Source organism: Erinaceus europaeus, chromosome 7 (assembly GCF_950295315.1).
Source record: "Erinaceus europaeus chromosome 7, mEriEur2.1, whole genome shotgun sequence".
Taxonomy (NCBI): Eukaryota; Metazoa; Chordata; class Mammalia; order Eulipotyphla; family Erinaceidae; genus Erinaceus; species Erinaceus europaeus.
This window is the reverse complement of record NC_080168.1, coordinates 55,484,759-55,499,128: the sequence shown is the minus strand read 5'-3', so window position 1 is coordinate 55,499,128 and position 14,370 is coordinate 55,484,759. Positions and strand designations below refer to the sequence as shown.

The window sequence follows — 14,370 nt, the reverse complement described above, 5'->3', positions numbered from 1 at the left end:
ATTGATAGAGTTAAGGAAAAATTTTAGATAATCTACTAAAATTTTTTAATTTAAGTTTGAGAGCATTTTCAGGATATATGAATAAGAAGCATGGAATTAAGTGTTAAGCAGATCATTAGATTAAAAAATATTTTACTTATTTAATGAGAGAAAAAGAGATGGGGGAGACAGAAAGAGATATATCTGACAGGAAATCCAGAATACTGTTCATTTAATTCTGGCTTGTTATGTGGCTGAGGATTGAATGTGGGACCTTATGAGCCTCAAAAATGAAAGCATTTTGCATTAATGTTATACTGTCTTCCCAGCCCCAGAATATGATTATATAAAATACATCCAAAATATTCCCTAACTCCATAAGTATTATTATTATTATTACTGTTATTGTTGTCCAACCAGTATCCCCTTGTCAGAAATTTCCTGCTCATCATCTATATTAGAAATCAAAGTTATGTGTCATTAAGACAAATTATATTCCTTTATTTGTCTCTTTGTCTTGGAGCTCATAATTTGTCAGTAGGTATGACTTTAATTCTGAAGACTAGAGTTAATATAGTATATATCCTGTTTAAATATTCACTAGCCTACCCTATTTTGTCTTCCTTATTTAAGAGAAATGTGAATACATCAGGATGAATTTTACAAATTTTGGTTGTAAAAAGAACTGAAGAAGTTTTCAAAACTATTTATTTATTTACTTATTTATTGGGGAATTAATGTTTTTACATTCAACAGTAAATACAATAGTTTGCACATGCATAACATTCCCCAGTTTCCCATATAACAATACAACCCCCACTAGGTCCTCTGTCATCCTTCATGGACCTGTATTCTCCCCACCCACCTACCCTAGAGTCTTTTACTTTGGTGCGATATGTCAAATCCATTTCAGGTTCTACTTGTGTTTTCTTTTCTGATCTTGTTTTTCAACTTCTGCCTGAGAGTGAGATCATCCCATATTCATCCTTCTGTTTCTGACTTATTTCACTTAACATGAATTTTTCAAGGTCCATCCAAGATCGGCTGAAAATAGTCAACTCACCATTTTTCACAGCTGAGTAGTATTCCATTGTGTATATATAACACAACTTGCTCAGCCACTCATCTGTTGTTGGACACCTGGGTTGCTTCCAGGTTTTGGCTGTTACAAATTGTGTTGCAAAGAACATATGTGTACCCAGATCTTTTTGGATGGGTGTGTTGGGTTCCTTAGGTGTGTTGGGTTCCCCAGGAGAGGAATTGCAGGGTCATAGGGTAGGTCCATTTCTAGCCTTCTGAGAGTTCTCCAGACTGTTCTCCACAGAGGTTGGACCAATTTACATTCCCACCAGCAGTGTAGGAGGGTTCCTTTGACCCCCACACCCTCTCCAGCATTTGCTGCTGTTACCTTTTCTGATGTATGACATTCTCACAGGAGTAAAGTGGTATCTCATTGTTGTCTTGATTTGCATTTCTCTGACAATCAGAGACTTGGAGCATTTTTTCATGTGTTTCTCGGCCTTTTGGATCTCTTCTGTGGTGAATATTCTGTCGAAGTCCTCCCCCTATTTTTGGATGGGGTTATTTGTTGTCTTGTTGTTGGCAAGCTCTTTATATATGTTGGTTATTAAACTCATGTCTGATGTATGGCATGTAAAGATCTTTTCCTGTTCTGTGAGGGATCTCTTGGTTTGGGTAGTGGTTTCTTTTGCTTTACAGAAGCTTTTTAATTTGATGTAGTCCCATAGGTTTATACTTGCCTTAGTCTTCTTTGTAATTGGATTCATTTCATTGAAGATGTCTTTAAAATTTAAGTGGAAAAGAGTTCTGCCAATATTTTCCTCTAAGTATCTGATAGTTTCTGGTCTAACATCCAAGTCCTTGATCCACTTGGAATTTACATTGTATTTGGTGAAATACTGTGATTCAGTTTCATTTTTCTGCATGTCTCAACCCATTGTTTCCAACACCATTTGTTGAAGAGACTCTGCTTTCCCCATTTAACAGTCTGGGCACCTTTGTCAAAGATTAGATGTCCATAGGTGTGGGGCCTCACTTATGGGCTCTCAATTCTATTCCATTGGTCAGTGTGTCTATTCATGTTCCAGTACCAAGCAGTTTTGATGACAATGGCCCTATAATACAGTTTGAGATCTGGGAGTGTGATGCCTCCGGTTCTGTTCTTTTTTCTCAAGATTGTTTTGGCAATTCTAGGTCTTTTCTGGTTCCAGATAAACATTTGTAGCATTTGTTCTTTTCTCCTAAAAAATGTGCTTGGGATCTTGATGGGGATAGCATTAAATTTGTATATGGCTCTGGGTAGTATATTCATTTTGATGATGTTAATTCTTATAACCCATGAACATGGAATATCTTTCCACTTCTTTGTGTCTTTTTCAATTTCTTTGAGTAGTGACTCATAATTTTCAGTATACCAGTCTTTCACTTCTTTGGTTAGATTTTCTCCTAGATATTTTACTGTTTTTGTTGCTATAGTAAAAGGAATTGATTTCTGGATTTCAATTTCTTCTAACTTAGTGTTTGCATAGAGGAATGCCACTGACTTTTGAATGTTAATTTTATAGCCTGACACCTTACTGTTATTGCCTGATGATTTCCAAAAGCTTCTTGCTGGATTCCTTAGGTTTTTCCATGTATGCTATCATGTCATCTGCAATATTTATTTATTTTTATATAAAAGATCTCTTTAAATAAGTGTCAGGGTGCTGAGTGGTGGTGCACCTGGTTGAGCACATGTGTTAAAATGTGCAAGGAGCCAGGTTCGAGCCCCAAATCCCCACCTGCAAGGGAAAAGTTTTGCAAGTGGTGAAGCAGGGCTGAATATGTCTTGCTGTCTCTCTCCTCCCCTTCCCTCTGATTTGTTGTTATCTCTAGCCAATAAAAAATACAGATGATAAAAAATAAAAATAGGTATCTATGGTCTGATAATTAAATTAAAAATTATGTTAAGTTGTGCTACCTTGATTGTTGATTATCATGATGGCAATGATGAGGATCACACCTAATGTGTCGAGTTCCTATTTGAATGTTTACACATGTTAACATATTTATTTCCCATCTAAACCTGTAATATTATGACTCTTATTTCATAGATGAAGAAATTGCTACATTGAAAGGTGAATCAGATTACTATACTAAAGACCAAGAGTTTGTGTTCAGATTTGCTTCAGACAGGTTAAAATGAACACATACGTGGGCAAGAAATTTGACATCTGACCCCTACATCAATACATTTAGACACTGCAGCATTGGATTAACTCATCTGAAGTTGGAGTTTGTTTTTATTAGGAATGTCTTTATCAAGCATTTCTTACAGCACTTTAACTTAAAATGGGCTAGATAAAGGTGAATGAAATGTATTTATTCATACTCGAAGTATAATAAAAAAGCCTCTTCCACATGTGTTTAAATATTAAAGTTGCTGATTTCAAGGGCTTTCTAACAAACTTAATAATTTTACCATCAAATCTAGAAAATAGGCTAGTTTGTAAGCAAGCAGAAGCATTATTTTATTCTGCTTTATAGTTGCTGCATTATGAAGTAACATGTCAGATTAGGAGAGGGAGAACCCTGCATATAGGTTAGTAGAATTATAATTAGAGGTCGTAAATGTTGGTTCCTAATTTGAATAAGACTGTAGAATTATAGAAAGTATTGTGTGATAAGTAATATAGTGCTCCCTTGCTTTCCTGATATTTCAGCATATCTCTCTCTCCCTCTCTCTCTCAATCTCTCTCTCTCTCTCTCTCTCTCTCTTGCTAGGGCTCCGTGCCTGCACTATGAATCCACTGCTCCTAGAGGCTGTTTTTCCCATTTTATTGTTGTTGTTGGATGGGGCAGAGAGAAATTGAGAGAGGAGGAGAAGACTGAGAGAGGGAGAGAAAGACAGACACCTGCAGACCTGCTTCACTGTTTGTGAAGCAACCCCCCTGCAGGTGGGGAGCTGGGGCTCAGAGACCCTTGCGGCAGTCCTTGCACCAAAGTTTGCACCATGTGTGTTAACCCGGTGTTCCACTGCTGGCCTCCTATTCCAGGGTCTTAATCCTTGTATCCCGTGAACAAGTTAGGCTATATGACAAAAATGAATTGAAATATTAGATTGCATTAAGTGCACAAATCAGCTGACTTTACAATAGGACCTTTATTTTTCATGAGCTCAGTGTAATCTTAATAGTTCTTAAAATTGGAAGAGGAAACAAACACAAAATGTTCAAGTGATGTGATCTGAGTAACTCAATTCTCTACTGCTGGTTTTCAAGGTGAAAAAAGTGGGACCATGATTTAAGGAATGCCAGTAACTTTCAGAAATTGGAAAACCCAGAGTATAGGATTACCCCATAGTAGCCCAACACCCATTGCACTGGGGCAGACTCCTGTGGTGTCTTTCCTTCTCTCCTAGAGCCTCTGGCTCTTTCTGTCTGAAAAAAAAAATTGGTCTGGAGTGATGAAGTCCTAATGCGGACAACAAGAACAACAAAAGTTCAAATCACAGGTGTCAGCAATAGGTAGAGTTTGAAGTAATAGGACTAATCCATACTGGATCAAAAGTGTATCCCCGAGTCTACCCTGTTTATTGACACAAGGAAAAAAAAATAGGATGGGGATTCATTGTGATTCATCAAACCTCAGTGATAACCCTGGTGACAATAAAAAGAAAAGAAAAATGAATGTAAGCAGCTTGTGTAGTTTATATAGCCCAGAAGTGGGGCAGTGGATATCAACACCGGTAATCAGGGTTGGTGATATGACTCAGCGGTAGAGCACATGAGACCCTGGGGTTGTTCCTTGGCATCACATAAGAGCAAGACAAAAACAAATAAAACATCATAAATGGTAAAACAGTGATTGTGATCTTTGATTAAAAACTCATTGTCTGAATAAAAGCACTGTATTTTAAAGGATCACTCCAGTAGTTAAGCCTTCTTAACAAGAATTTATGGCATAGTGTTTTGAAAAGCAGCAATTATGAAAACCTCAGTTTGTACTAGTAAATTTGAAGCATAGAGTAAAAATTAATCATGCACTGTTGTACTGTGTTACAATTAGTATATCAAATACTGTATATTTAAAATACCAGAAAGATAACAGGAAAGGGAGGGAGGAAAGAGAGAGTTTGGGGGGGCTGATAGATAATGAAATATGAATATGTCAGTGAATCCATTGTAAAACATTAAACCCCTCAATAATATATATATATATATATTATTATTATTATTATTTTCTTTTTTGCCTCCAGTCACTGGGGCTCAGTACCAGCACTATGAATCTACTGCTCCTGATGGCCAGTTTTTTTTTCTTTCCTTTTTTTTTTTTTTAATCCTTCCTCCATTTAATCCATAGAACAGAGAGTTATTGAGAGCAGGAAGGGAAATAGGGAGAGAGAAAGATAGACATCTGCAGATCTACTCCACCAACTGTGAAGCATCCACACTGCAGTTCTGGAGCAGGGGCTTAAACCCAGGCCCTTGTGTGAGTCCTTGTTCATTTCTATGTGTGCTTAACTGGGTATGCCACCACCCGGCCCCTTCAGAATGATATATTTAGTCTTGGCTTTATTTAGGACACTACTCCGGGCTTAATGTTTTTAAGAAATTGCATATGCATTATATACTTATTATTGGATTGTTGCAAGAGTTATGACACCTTTTTTCCCTGTTTTTCTATGCAAAAATGTGTCATGACTTTTCCAACAACCCAATACATTGAGCAGTAAAGAACTCTATAGCAGTTCAAGTAAAAGTTTAAAACCAATCTGAGGTAAAATATAATTGTTAAAGTCACTGGAAATTGACAGAAATTAGTACAGTGAAATAATTTTATAGTATATTTAGTTGGATGATGATGATTATTATTACCTCCAGGGTTATTGCTGGGGCTCAGTGCCTGTACCACAAATCCACTGCTCCTGGAGACCATTTTTTCCCCTTTTGTTGCCCTTGTTTTAACATTGTGACTATTATTATTGTTGTTGTTGGGACTCAGTGCTGCACTATGAATCAACCACTCCTGGTAGTTCTTTCTCTCTTTCTCTCCCTTCCTTCCTTCCTTCTTTCTTTCTTTCTTCCTTCCTTCCTTCCTTCCTTCCTTCCTTTCTCTCTCTCTCTCTCTCTCTCTCTTTCTTTCTTTCTTTCTTTCTTTCTTTCTTTCTTTCTTTCTCCCCTCGCTCCTTACCTACAGGGGAGTCACTTCACAAGTGGTGAAGCAGGTCTTCAGGTGTCTATCTTCCTCTCCCCCTCTATTTGCCTTCCCCATCTTTCTTGATTTTTCTCTGTCCTTTCCATCAACAGCAATAACAACAAGGGCAGCAAAAATGGGGAAAATGGCCTGTAGGAGCATGGATTCGTAGTGTAGGCAGTGAGCCCTAGCAATAACCTTGGAGTAAAAAAAAAAAAATTTAAAAATTCTTACTGAATAACTTATTCAGTCATGTTCAACAATATTAACATGAATGAGCATAGTATTTCTTTTATGGTGCTTAAAGTCTTGAAGAGAACTGTCAGGTGACTTTGCATGGTATATGACCACATGTTAGAGAGACATTTTTCTCTTAATTACCTCTGAAATTCCAACAAGGAAAAATAACGAGTTATAAAGTAGGAGTAAGAAGTAGATAGTAATGATGAGTTGTGTCAGGCATTAAGCAAGCCCCTACCCCCCTCCATCCTGCATTGCCTATTTACATAATCATTGTTTTGCCTGAAAGATCCCCTCCCATCCCATTGATCTATCTTCTTTCTACCTCGAGACCCACCTTGCCTGCAGGGTAACATTAATTCCACCAGTTAAAACATTCGTTACAGTTGCTAAGGAAGCTTCTACCTTCCCAACGTGTTTTTGCCTTTCTCCACTCCCTTTCCTAGCCATTTCCATTTCTGACTTGCCACTTCCTGTTTTGTCCTAAAAAAAAACATTGGGTCTCTGATCAATAGATCCGTTTTGCATTACCATGCTGCCACGAGTTCCTGAGTCATCTATCTCCCGAGTCGCTGAGTGAGTAGTAGCTCAGGCTGAGTCTGGTCGAGTTCTCTCCAACCCAGAGAGCATGCACCCGGGGAAGAAGCACCCCCACACTAGCCCGGTAGAGTTGCATCTAAGAAGAATGAGTATTATTGTCTTAAATCACTGTAAATTTGAGAGAAAGATTGAAGACCTCTTGATACCAGATTTTCTAATACAATTGCTGTATTTATACATATGTGCACAAGTATGTGTGTATGTGCAATCATAGTATTTGAAGATAGGTGTGAGTATATAGAATTACTCCATTATAGCTCTTAAGACTTGGATAAAAACATTACTAGATAAGTGACGAACTTAGGGCAAATATAAGCAGAAATTTCACTCAGATTTCAAGTGATAAGAGTATAGATAAAAAATGACATATGTTGGGGGCCAGGTGGTAGCACAGCAGGTTAAGCGCATGTGGTGCAAAGCACAGGGACTGGAGGAAGGATCCCGGTTTGAGCCCCTGGTTCTCCAGGGGAATCACTTCACGGGCGGTGAAGCAGGCCTGTAAGTGTTTATCTTTCTCTCCCCCTCTCTGTCTTCCCCTCCTCTTTCCATTTCTCTCTGTCCAACAACAACGACAACAATAATAGTAACAACACTGATCAACAACAAGGGCAACAAAAGGGAAAAAATGGCCTTCAGGAGCAGTGGGTTCATAGTGCAGGCACCGAGCCCCAGCAGTAACCCTGGAGGCAAAAAAAAAAAAAAAAAAAAGAATATATTTATCACCTATGCCTCTGAATAGTCATTTTCTTCCTATGAATACATAATAATGCATATATATAAATATATACACACACACAAACAAGAGCACACATGTGCAGGTACACAATAAATTAACAATCTGATATTTATAGAAGTAGCCCAATCTTGGGGGAGAACATCACTGAAGACCATAAGAAAGATAATTCTCAAAATAATAGAGGAAAGGATAGCTGTGTGAGCAAGTTTGTAGATGTTCCATTCCTGCCTTACAAAAAAAAAAAAAAAAAGCAGCAATTAGACTCTAAAGGCCAGAGAAAATTACTCTGACAGACCTTAATAAACTAATGATAAACAAATACTTTGTCATGGTTCATCTGACTGACATTCTGACCTTTATTCTGAGCCAGGTAGAGATCCTTTATCTCAGAAAGTGTTTATTCAAAAAGTAGAGTGTTGGTGATCTAGTATTTCAGAATAACAGATCTGAATGCAGGCTTCCTGATAAAACAGCTAGTTTTCCTTATAAATAGTTTTCTAATAAGTAGCTGCCTCAAAAAGAATCTCTTAAAAGAAATGCACAAATATAAGAAAATAACCAAGAAGGAACCTCATATAAATATTACAACACAAGATGAGACCAGGGCCTGGTGGTGGCACACTTGGTTGAGTGCACATGTTACAATGTGCAAGGACCTAGGTTCAAGCCCTCAGTCCCCACCTGCAGGGGGGAAACGTCACAAGTGGTAAAGCAGTGCTGTAGGTGTCTGTCTTTCTTCCTTTCTATCACCCCCTTCCCTCTCAATTTCTGGCTGTCTCTATTCAATAAATAAATAAAGATTATTAAAAATTTTTTAAAAAGATGAGACCTATGTGATGGGGGGGTCAGATGAAAAGCATTAACCAATATTCAGTAAAATACCATTCAGGGGAGTCGGTCGGTAGCGCAGCAGGTTAAGCGCACGTGGCGCAAAGCTCAAGGACTGCCATAAAGATCCCGGTTGGAGCCCCTGGCTCCCCATCTGCAGGGGAATTGCTTCACAGGTGGTGAAGCAGGTCTACAGGTGTCTATCTTTCGCTCCCCCTTTCTGTCTTCCCCTCCTCTCTCCATTTCTCTCTGTCCTATCCAACAACAACAACATCAATAATAACTACAATAAAACAACAAAGACAACAAAAGTGAATAAATAAATATAAAAAAATTTTTAAAAATACCATTCAGGAAGTAGAACAAAATAAAATCATAATAAAATCATAAAGGAGTTATGAGTAGATTGTAATAAATATGTGATATTTCCATGATAACTTTGACTTATAAGCAATACCAGTTTCTAATTTGGAGACAAAAATAAATGAGATTTTATTAAATGCTATATCACTAGGCTATAAAAGTTAGACCTGAGTGATCCAAGTTTTAAGAGTTATTTGTGTTGTCTAGGAGAAAGTAGATGTGTAGATAATTTTAGGCTTATAAGTACACATTAAATTTTTAGATATAACCACAAAGATAAAGAGAAAAGGAAATAAAAATGAACAACATTACTCAGTTAATTTGGAAGAAATTCCAGTAGTGGTGGGAAAATACATAAAATGGTATAAATATAAACATACTCTAGAATGGTGGAAATGATAAAAGTGAATATTAGGAACACATGAATGTAAATATCCTTAATATATAACTTATTCAATTTGTTGCATTGTGTTAAAAAGAAACAAAAGCTGTCTAATTTATTCTTGACATACAGAGCATAAGGATTATTTAAAATTAAATGCGATAAAAACATTCCCCAGGCAATTAATAACAATAGAAAATTAAGGGGGTTGGGCTGTAGCTTAGCAGTTAAGTTCAAATGGCAAGCAGCACAAGGACCCGTTTCAAGCCTCCAGCTCCCCACCTGCAGGGGTTTGCCTCACAAGCGGTGAAGCAGGTCTGTAGGTGTATATCTTTCTCTCCTCCTCCCTCTCTTTTCCTCTTCTCTCGATTTCTCTCTGTCCTATCCAATAGCAACAAATGGGGGAAAAAATGGCTTTCAGGAGCAGTGGATTCATAGTGCAGGCATTGAGCTCCAGCAATAACCTTGGAGGAAAAAAAAAAGAAGGAAGGAGGAAATTGATAGAGCTATATTAAAATTGATAAAAGCAGGCATATAGCAAAAGACAGAATAAAATAGAATAAGGCATTGTTGATAAAGACCAACTGTGTAATGGAAAGATTTAATAGAAATTTTGAATCATTGGGCCAGTGAAACATTTCAATTGGATACTGTGCTGCTTTGCTTTTATGTAGCCCAGGTTCAAGCCTTGCCCCTATTGCTATGAATGAAACTTCGTGCTGTTTCACTATCTCTATAAAAAAAATGTCTTATTTTTCTATAAGCTAATAAAATCATTTATATATACATATATGTGGTTTGAAAAAATTGCAAGCTTAATATAATAAGCATACATATTGATCCAGTAAATGAAAATTGTATGTATTCTTCAAAACAGAATATATTATCTGTAAAAATTGACCATATATTTGGCCACTTTTAACATGATTAGAAGTCAGTATAAAACTATTCTCTTTGACCTCAATGTAGTTATATACATAACTATATTTTTTATATATATAAAAAAGAATTTACCAAAGAATCACTGTTTCTAACTTCAAATGATACAAATTGTATTTGAATAGGAATTATAATAAAACTGGACAATATTTAGATATATAATTTAAGTTGTTAATAGACATTTTTGTTTAGAATTTTAGAAAATATATGTCATCCTTATTTTGTACATGATAACAATTATTAAAAATAAGATAACAATTATTGAAAATACAATTATTGAAATATTATTATTGAAGATAATACTCCCAACAAAAAAGTGAATCATAATAAATAACTTTGATGGAAACCATGGGGAATAGTGCAACGGGTTAAGTGCACATGGCTGAAAGCCTCCAGCTCTCACACCTGTAGGGGTGGTGGCTTCACAAGAGGTGAAGCAGGTCTGCAGGTGTCTGTCATTCTCTCTCCCTCTCTGTCTTCCTCTCTCCATTTTTCTCTGTTCTATCCAACAACAACAGCAGGAACAACAATGATAAAAAACAAGGGCAACAAAAGGAAAAAAAATGGCCTCCAGGAGCAGTGGATTCATAGTGCTGGGAGTGAGCCCCAGCAATAACCCTGGAGGCAAAAAAAAAAACAAAACTAATTATGTCAGAAAAAAAGACTATTGGTAAGAGATACTAACATCTAAAACAGATTTATACCTGACTTATTGTAGCAATAAGTATATCATTTTATGAAATAATTATTTGGGGAAAAGTAGTAATTTACATAGAAATACAGTGCAGTACTTTTCTATAAAAGGAATGACAAAATAATTATTATTTGCCTTACTTGAAGAGGGCTTTGTCATGACCAGAGTTATCCCAGCTGTGACAGGAAAACTGAAGTCATGGTCTAGAGGATATTTTGCACATTGCCAACATTTCAGCTTTTCATTTGATGAGCACCATGACCATTTTCTATAGTAGTCAGATGAAGTTTTTCTTTATGTTGCTAGCTAAATCACAGTATTTTTTTGATGTTCAACTCACAAACTTGCTTTCTACCTGGCTCAGAAGGCAGGTAAATAGTGTTGGAGTTGTTACAGAAAGAGCCTTGCTGTTAATGATGTCAGTGACATTTACAATGCAGGAGACATGTTCTTTTACTTCTCAGAGTTTGATGTCTGCTATACAACATAACATTAGACAATACAGTTTAAAAAAATTTTAAAGTTTTAACATTATACACATGGTTTATTATGATTAATTTTAAGCGATATGTATATTATTTCTATCTTTACTCCCAAGTTTCTGGGTAAAAAGGCAGTTGGAACACATAACAGATTCACATTTACCTTCAGTGAGCTGGCAATACTCAAGATACCAGTCAGGACTGGGTAGGAGCCCAGAATGCAGTAACAGAACAGAAAGAAATTCGATGATTTTTCTAGCAGGAACTCTTGCTAGTTTGGAGCCCATATGTTAAGAATATGCACCTTCTCTTTATTAAAAGCATCCTTTAGGAGTCATCATTAGGAGGCAGTCTTTAACTACACAACAACAAATATATATGTGTGTGTGTGTGTGTGTGTGTGTGTGTACAAAATAATATACCTGCAGAGAAGATTGAATTCACTTGAGATTTTGAAAGCCATGAAAGTGAACACTTAGAAGATGATATAAAAGATAGAGTATCAATACAATCACTGGATCAACCAGAGAGAATTGGAGGAATGAGGTTGAAAGAGAAAGAAAAGAGAGAAGGAATATTCAGTTCTTCATGCGAGTTGTATCTTGCAAGACTGTTTACAAACATGTTTTTAATTCATCAATCATTTAAGTTTCATAATACAATTAAAGGCCTACTTTGTCTCAGTGATACATTTAAATTCAGATATCCCTATGTATTTGATTAAATGTAGGAAATTTATGTGTTTCAAATCTCTTACCTGAAGCATTCATCTTCCAGAAATGAAACTTGATCTCATCTTTTTTCAAAGACTCCTGCAAGCAGAAACACTACTACTTCAATGGAACATAATGCTTCCACTGGAAGTTTTTATTCCTGTTTGGCAGGTTTGGCATGACTAGGGATTTTTTTTTTTCATCAAGCCCTGGAGGGTTATATGGAAAAAAGGCCTTACATAATGAATACAGGACATAAGCCAAAACTTTAACAACAAATTAGCTTCTATCTGCTAAAAGGAATTTGTGCCAAAAGATACTAAGTAGAAATATACAAACAAAATACATTTCAAAAATATAAGGTGAGCTTATTTCCTATCACAGTATATTTGTTTATCATTTATTTGAATGTTTGAGTGGACTGAACTAGTGGTCTCAGTTCCCATCAGCATAAACTAAATGTCCTATGCTTTTTTGCTAAAAGTATGAATTAGTGCAGCCCCTATAAAAAAACACTTTGGCGAGTTTTGAAAACATTAAAATGGGGTCTGGGCTGTGGCAACATAGAAAGTGCACATAGTATAAAGCACAGGACCCACACTCACAAGGATTCCTATTTGAGCCCCCACTCCCCACCTACAGGGGGACACTTCATGAGTGGCTAAGCAGGTCTGCAGGTGTCTCTATTTCTCCCTCCTTCTCTATTCCCCCCTCCTTTCCCAATTTCTCTCTGTCCTATCCAATAAAATGGAAACAAAATGGCCACCGGGAACAGTGGACAGTAGTATTGACACTGAGCCCCAGCAGTAACACTGCAAGCAAAATAATAAATAAATAATAAATAAATAAGCAAACATTAAAAATTAACTTACTATATGACTCAGTAATTACTCTCCTAGAAATCTATCTAAAGAACACAAAGACACTTATCCAAATACATATATATTAACATCCATGCTCATGTTGGTGCTACTTTAATAGCTGACATTTAGCAATTACAGAAGCCAGACCTTCCACCCTCTGCAACCCACAACGACCCCGGATCCATACTCCTAGAGAGATAGAGAATGGGAAGGCTATCAGGGGAGGGGATGGGATATGGAGATCAGGTTGTGGGAATTGTGCGGAACTGTACCCCTCTTATTCTGTGGTTTTGTTAATGTCTCCTTTCTTAAATAAAAAGAAAAAAAAAGAAACAGCCCAAATGGCCACATCAGGTAAGTGGTTAAAGAAGCTGTAGTAAATATGCACAGTGGAATACTGCCCAGCTTTAAGAAACAATTACATATTCTTTGCATTGATGAAGCTGATAGAATAATGTTGAAGATAAGCCAGAAGGACTAGTAGTGTGTTTTCTCACTCATAGAAGGGCTCTAACAAAGAAAGTTAAAGGCTAATAACGGGGTGATCTGGGCAGCAGTCTGCTGAAGGTTTGGGGACTCACAGTTGTGGAAGGAGGAGTATTTTTGGTGAAACTGAAGTTCTAAGTCCCTGCGATTGAACAAGGTGATGGAGGGTTGAAATGTACTGACATCTATCTTGGGGAATGTGGAAATTTACTCTTGTAACAAATCAGAATTGTGTAAACCAACATCCCTCAATAAAATGATACTGAACTTGAAAGGGGAAAAAACCACTTTGCTAGACTGTGACTTTTACTAATTATATTCATTATTTAATTAAGATTTAATCTGTTCACTTCTCCCCCACTTAATTTGTGAAAATGTCAGTTTTGTTTGTTGTACGCAAGAAACCATAGTAAATTTAAATAAAAAAACCAGATTACCTAATTACGTTTGAAAGAAACAAATAAAAATATATACAAAACCTGAAAGAAAAAAGTGAGCAATTTATTTTGTGTACAGCTATATAAAATGAGAGTAGTGAAAATTTTGTGCAATATTTAAAAATATCAATAATAAGGCAGGCTGGGAGAAAACATAATGGTTACATAAAAGGCTTTCATGTCTGAGGTTCTGAATTCTTATGTTAAATCTCTAACACCACCATAAACCAGAGTAGAGCAGTGCTCTTGTCTTTCTCTTTCTATCTGTCCCATAAACATAAAGTATAAAAATTATTTTAAAAATAAGTAATAATTAGGCAGCCTGGGAAGTGGCACAATGGAAAAAGCATTTGGCTTTGAAGCATGAGGTCCTGAGTTAGATTCCTGTTATCACATGTTCCAGAGTGATGTCAAGTTAGGTTCCCCCTTATCA

At 36.5% G+C, this 14,370-nt stretch overlaps 1 protein-coding gene across 2 annotated transcripts in view; it reads right to left on the bottom strand.

Annotated features, from left to right (window-relative positions):
* The window catches only part of PIK3C2G (phosphatidylinositol-4-phosphate 3-kinase catalytic subunit type 2 gamma), a 361,732-nt gene extending 349,456 nt beyond the window's left edge, over nt 1-12,276 (bottom strand). For both annotated transcript variants that reach the window (XM_060194432.1, XM_060194433.1), the window contains exon 1: nt 12,196-12,276. The gene's annotated coding sequence lies outside the window, so the exon portion shown is untranslated. The remainder of the gene's footprint in view (nt 1-12,195) is intronic.
* Between the last annotated feature and the right edge of the window lie 2,094 nt (nt 12,277-14,370).